Below are 7,052 nucleotides of genomic sequence, written 5' to 3' on the forward strand. Positions count from 1 at the left end.
TATATGATTTGTTGAATGTAAAACTGATGATCTGCCCTGTAAACTTTCACTCAATCCACAATCAATAAACACCTTAAAAAAAAGAATCTGCTCTTCAGCCTTCCTCCATATGAGCTCGGGCCTGGGATACATCCTGGCTCATAGTAAAAGCTGTCTTTTACTACAGAGTAAGCTTATAAATGAATGAATCACACAAATGAACAGACAAAGTTCAGCTCTGCAGGACTCCTTTGTTGGCTCTCTAGACCAAACTGGAAAGGCATTTCAAGGAGCAGACTCAACAAAATGAAAGGGAATAAGACTAAAAGTAAAGCCCAGCCCTTAGCGTTCCCAATAATCAAAGACACAATGAGATTTTAATTCTGCCCTATCAATACTTCATGTGGAAAAAGCAGCATTGAACTGACCACAAACACAACATAGGGTCAGCAAGGGCTGGCTTCTTACCTTTCTGGAGACTGACTCAAAAGAAGGACCTATGCTGTGTTGGTGATGGGAACAAAGGCCTCCTACCCAGACAGCTCAGGTCTCAGCCCTGTCATTTACTATGATCTTAAGCAAATCATTTAAGTCTCTCAGAGACTCACATTTTTCACCTGTAAAATTGGAATAATAAATAGTAGAATGGAAATAATAATAAATAAATTCCATAAAAACTAGTGTGAGAGTTACTAGTTGGATGTTGTTGTTATTGTTGTTAGGTGCCATCAAGTTAGTACTGACGACCCATAGCGACCTTATGCATAGCAGAACGAAACACGGCCCGATCCTGGGCCAACCTCACTATTGTTGCCATGCTTGAATCCATCGATACTGCTACTTGGCCAATCCCTAACGTTGAGGGTCTTCCACTATTTCTCTGACCCTTCACCTTACCAAACATGATCTCCTTCTCCAGTGACTGCTCCCTCCTGACAATACTAGTCAGATACATACTAATTATTCAGCAATTATAACAGTCTCATGCGAGAGTAGAACTGCCCATAAAGGTATCTTGGCTACGACCTTTACAGAAGATCACCAGGGCTTTCTCCCATGAAAGGAGGGTTTGAACAGTCAACCTTACGGTGGGCAGCCAAACAGTTAACCGCTGTTCTACCAAGACTCCTTATTCAATAGACAGTAGCTATTTTATTTTTTTAGTTCTTGAGCTGTAACAACTACTATTAAAATTTTTTGAAAAATACTCCTTAGATCTTATACATTTGTATTATAAAGAATATGCTTTTTTTTTTACATTTTAGAAACTAGATAAATTATGCTTATATCAGGTCTTAAGAGAAAAGGTAGTTAAATGATTTTCACCATTGCTGAGGGCAGTCTTCAACGTCAAAATGGAAGGTGTTGGAAAAGAGTTTTGGAAAAGGTGCCTGGCCCATAAATGACCTGTAAATACATAAAAAAAGGAAAAAGAATGTAAGCTATGTTTCTATGTGAAAAAGAACATTTTACATAGGAATATCCAAAGAATATTAGTATCCAAAGAGCCAAGGCAAGTGACTAATTTCTGGGCTTAATGACCACTTGAAGAAGTAACAGATGACATCACATGACATCTTCTCCCTTCACTGCCTTAAAACTTGATCAGCTGTCAGCTAGACCCACTCCTCTAATCTCTTTGCCTCCTCTTTGTTCAGGCCTCATCATCACTGTGCCACATGCCAACAAAGATCCAATCGGTCTCACTGCTTCTACTCTCTTCCCTCAAACCTTTCAAACATAGCAGCTCTAGTCACTTCACAACCCTGATATATCATTTTTTGGCTCCCTACTGCCCATAGGGAATCGACTCGATGGCACTTAACAACAACAACTGCCCATAGGACAAAGTTAAGACTTCTCAGCACAGCCTCTGAGGCTACCATGTGATCCCAACTTTACATTTCAGCCTTATTCCCCACTACTCTCTTCCACCCTCCCTCTGAGTTGAAGCAATGTGGAACACTCTGCTCTTTCACTCTTCTGTGTCTGCAGCATCACCTCCTCAGTGAAGCATCCCTGATTACTGTGGTACTCCCTCAGCACCCTGCTCTCTTCTTTCCTCTGGAGCTCCTGCAGTACTGGGCTGTAAACATGTTGGTGGTTGTTAAGTGCTGTTGAATCAGTCCCAACTCATAGCAACGCTGTATTTCCAAGGAGTGGCTGGTGAGTTTGAACCTCACCAACCTACTGCCAACCTTGTGGTTCAAACAGACCTGTGGTCAAGTGCTTTATCCTACAGTACCACTTAGCAGAGTGCTTAAAAACAGTTAACCACATTCATGGTTAACTGATTGTGAACAAGGTGCCTAAACAATGGTCTTTTCTACAGATGGTGCTAAGACAACTCTATATTAACATACAAAAGAAATTGGATCCCTACCTCACACCACATACAGAAATTAACTCAACATGGATTAAAAGACCTAAATGTAAGAGCTAAATCTTGACAACATGAAGGCAAATCTCTGTGACCTTGGATTGGGAATTAAGTACCTATACATGCTCCTGGTGTGGCGCAGTGGGTTAATGTGCTGGACTGCAAAGTCGGTTTCAACCACAAAATTGACAGTTCAAGCTCACCAGCTACTCCTCAAAAACCCTATACAGGGAACCGACTCGACAGCACTTAACAACAACACATGCTACAGTATGAGTGAACCTTGAAAATATTATAGTTACTAAAAGAAGTCAGTCACAAGAGACCACATTATCATTTGATTCCATTTACATGAAATGATGGCAACAATTTAGTAAACATTCACCCAATTCACAACAAAAAGCTTTTTAAAAAAGTCCACAATATGTGAACCTATAGACAATAGATTGATTACTGGTTGCTTAAAACTTGAGGTTGAGAGTTAAAGGGTACAAGGTCTCTGTGTTCTTAGATCATTGTGATGGATATGCAATTTTGTAAATAGACTAAAAAACACTGTACTGGATATTATTAAATGTATGAATGGCATGGTGTGTAAATTATATCTCAACAAAACTGTTACGAAAACAGAAAACTGTTTTAAATGAATGGGCTCTGGCTCTGACAATCTCCCAGCTTGACCTTGAACAATTTTCCCAACTTCTGTGGGCCTTAATTTCCTCATCTGTTAAATGGGTGTGTGTATCTAAGATGAAATGAGGAAAAAGCAAAATTAGCTTAAGGGAGTTCCTTGCTTATAGTAAAAGCTCCTGAAGGAAAGCTCCAAAAGCTAGACAAAGGTGAGGGTTACAATAGACAAGAGAATGCTAAGTCTGATTTTCCATCAAATAACTTCAGGTCAAATTTTGAAACAAAATGAGTTACAAAAAATGACAATTTCTATGTATACAGCTTTGGATTTCGGGATTTAGAATGCCAGGTTGTGTATGTACCGTAAAACAGAAAACAGGTAAAGTAGTCAATCTCAGAGGTACACATGCTGGAAAGCGAGACTAGATTGCCCTTCCTCGGGCAGCAAATAACCAAAACCAGGAGGGAAAGAACAATTACAGCGAAACTAGCCATATTCGAATCATCTCTCCTTTTGATAAAGGCTTGAAGCAGCCAAGAATGACTAAGAATAATCCTATCTGCCTCAACGTTGGGAAGTCTCACTGTCAGCTCACTGTCTTGTGGGTTTGGGAAGGGGATGTTTGCTACTTCCCCGAAGTTCTGCGGAGCACACACGAGAGGTTTAGGGGACTGGAAGCAGCCTTGGACGTCGTCCAGTAACCCTCACTTTGCGACCTAGAGAGGGCACAGAGACGCGGAAGGTCACACAGCAAGCCCGCGCTGGGATACGTGAGGAGCTCAGGTCTCGGGTTCTCGCTTCTTTCCCTCCGAGCGTCTACAGCTCCCGCCCCGTGCGGAGCTCTGCTGGCTCACGCCTCCGGCCCGGCTAATAGCCCCGATCCCAACGTCCAGGCTCTCACCCGCCGACACGCCGCACAGAGCAGGAAGGTAGCCCGCGGCGCGAACCGCGGCAGCCATGATGAAGCGGAACAAGCGTCCAGTCTTCAGTTCAGTGCAGTCTTCCCCACCACCTACCGCGACTGATCTTTAAAAAATCGCAGGCCTCAGCCCGCAGCTTAGCTCGCCCGGCCTGAGGGTCTCACGGCAGCGTAGACCAAGATATGGGACTGTACCGACCATCACCAGGGTAGGACGAACCCGGCAGTATCGAGGACAGCTCCGATGGGGGTTGGTCCTCGCATTAGGACCCGTGGGAGGGGCTTGTTGCCGAATGTGGACGGGTTCCACCCTGGTCACGCCCAGGAGTGGCAGAACTCGCGGGATTTGACGCTGCAGGCGCTTTTCCAATGGAAGTGCGAGAAACTGGAGAGCGGGAAAAGTCTAAAAACAATGAAGATGCAAAGAGAAAGAAATAGAAAGCTGTTCCTATCCAACTCCAGTAAAACTCCGAAGTTTATTAGATTTATTAAGCATGTAAGTTTCTTTAGTGGTCCCTCAGTGATCCTAACGGTTTGTGCTTGTTTATTAATCAAAAGTTTGGGGGTTCAAACCCACTCAGGGCCCTTTGTATAACCGTAATGGTTACAGCCAAGAAAATCGTATTGTTGTTGCTGTTGTTAGGTGTCGTCGAGTCGGTACCGACTCAGCGACCCTGTACGCAACAGAAAGAAACATTGCACGGTCTTGCGCTAAGCTCTCAACGCTTGAGCCCTATGCTGCTTCCCCTGTGCCAATACATCTCATTGGGGGGGAGGGGTCTTCCTCTTTTTGCGATTACCTTGCACTTTACCAAGCATGATGCCCTCCAGGGGCTGGTCTTTCTTGATTATATGTCCGAAGTATGAGAGAAGTCTGGTCATCCGGGCTTTTAGGGAACATCTGACTGTACTTCCAACACAGATTTGTTTATTCTTTTGGCAGTCCCTGGTATTTTTACTATTTTCCTCCAACAGCATAACTGAAAAGCATCCATGTTTCTAAAGTTTTTGTCCAACTTTCACATGCATGTGAGGTTATTGAAAATACCATGGTTTAGGTCAGGTCCTCAAGCTGACATCTTTGCTCTTGAACATTTTAAAGTGGTCTTGTGCAGCACCTTAGCCTAATGCAATACAGCATTTGATTTCTTGACTGCTGCTGCTTCCATAAATTTGATGGTTAATCCCAGCAAAATGAACTCTTTGACAGCTTCAATCTTTTCTTTATTTATCATGATATTTACTGATTCAGTGATGAGGATTTTTTTGGGGGGTAAGGGGTTTACCAGTAAGTATTTTAAGTCCTCGTTACTTTCAGCAAGCAAGGTTGTAATGAGTCTTCCTCCAATCTTGATGCTGTGTTCTTCATATAATCCAGCTTCTTGGGTTGTTTGCTCAGCATACACATTGAATAAATATGGTGAAATAATATAACCCTGACACACCTCTTTCCTGATTTTAAACCATTCTGTTTGAATAACTGCCTCTTGGTCTATTGTACAAGTTCCTCATGAGCATAATTAAGTGTTCCGGAATACTCATTCTCCACAGTGTTGTCCATAGCTTGTCATGATCCACACAATTGAAAGCACAAGTAAACATCTTTCTGGTATTCTCTGCTTTCAGCCAAGATCTATCTGACATCAGCAATGATATCCCTCATCCTGCATCCTCTTCTGAATCTAGATTGAACCTCTGGTAGTTCCTTGCCAATGTATGGTTGCAGGTATTTTTGAATTATCTTTAGCAAAATTTTACTTGCATATGGTATTAATGATATTGTCCAATGATTTCCCCATTCCATTGTATCACCTCTCTTTGGAATGATAGATCTCTTCAAATCAGGTGCCCAAGTAGCTGTCTTCCAAATTTCTTGTCATGGATGCATGAGTGCCTCCAGTGCTGCATCAGTCTGTTGAAAGATTTCAATTTGATTCCATCAATTCCCATAACTTGTTCTTTGCTAATCCCTTCAGTGTCCACTGGACTTCTTTCTTCAGGATCATTGGCTCTTGATCATTGCTACCTCTTGAAATGGTTAAACATCAACCACTTCTTTTTGGTTGGGTATTTGCGTTATGTTGTTGGAGGAGAACATTTAAAGTACCACAGACTGCCAAAAGAACAAACAAAATCTGCATTGAAAGAAGTACAACCAGAACGCTCTTTAGAAGCCAGGATGGCCAAACTTTGTCTCTCACACTTCTGACATATTATCAGGAGAGGCCAGTCCCTGGAGAAGCACATCATGCTTGGTAAATTGAAGGGTCAGTGAAAAAGAGGAAGACCCCAACAAGATGGATTGGCACAGTGGCACCAACAATGAGCTCAAACTTAACAATTATGAAGATGGTGCAGGAATGGGCAGTGTTTCATTCTTTTGTGCACAGGGACACTATGAGTCAGAACTGACTCAATGGTACCTAACAACAACATGTTAGGTTACCAACAATCCTGAAAAGTATTGTATAAATGCAGTCTTACTGGTTTGATAAAGCAGCTCTGGTAGGGTAGTGGATTATGAGCTAGGCTTCTAACCAAAAAGTCAGCAGTTCAATCCACTAGCCACTCTACAGGTGAAAAAGGAGGCTTTCTGCTCCCATAAAGATTCACAGCCTCAGAAACCCTATACAATGAGTCGGAACTGACTTGGCATACATCCACCTTTGCCATACTGGTTTCATAGGAGTTACATATAAGTAACTTACTATTGAGGACGTCTACAAACCAATCAGGAAGATCACCATTACCATGTGTTTCTGAATACTACTGAAGAGCCTTACGTGTCTGCAGCCATCAAGAGAATTATTTATGTAATTGTTGTTGTTGTTGTTGTCAGGTGCCATCGAGGTGGAACCGACTCATAGCGACCCCATGCACAGCAGAATGAAACAATGTCCTATCCTAGACCAACCTCACTACCGCTGCCACACTTGACGCCATCAATGATGCCACTTGACCGATCCATCTCGTTGGGGGTCTTCCTCTTTTTCTCTGACCCTCCATCTTACCCAGTATGACATCCTTCTCTAGCGACTGTTCCCTCCGGACAGTATGTCCAAAGTATGAGAGACGAAGCTTAGCCATCCTGGCCTCCAAGGAGCACTCTGGCTGCACCTCTTCCAAAACAGATCTATTGGTTC

The sequence above is a fragment of the Chrysochloris asiatica genome, unplaced genomic scaffold, assembly GCF_000296735.1.
Source record: "Chrysochloris asiatica unplaced genomic scaffold, ChrAsi1.0 scaffold00245, whole genome shotgun sequence".
NCBI classification, from domain to species: domain Eukaryota; kingdom Metazoa; phylum Chordata; class Mammalia; order Afrosoricida; family Chrysochloridae; genus Chrysochloris; species Chrysochloris asiatica.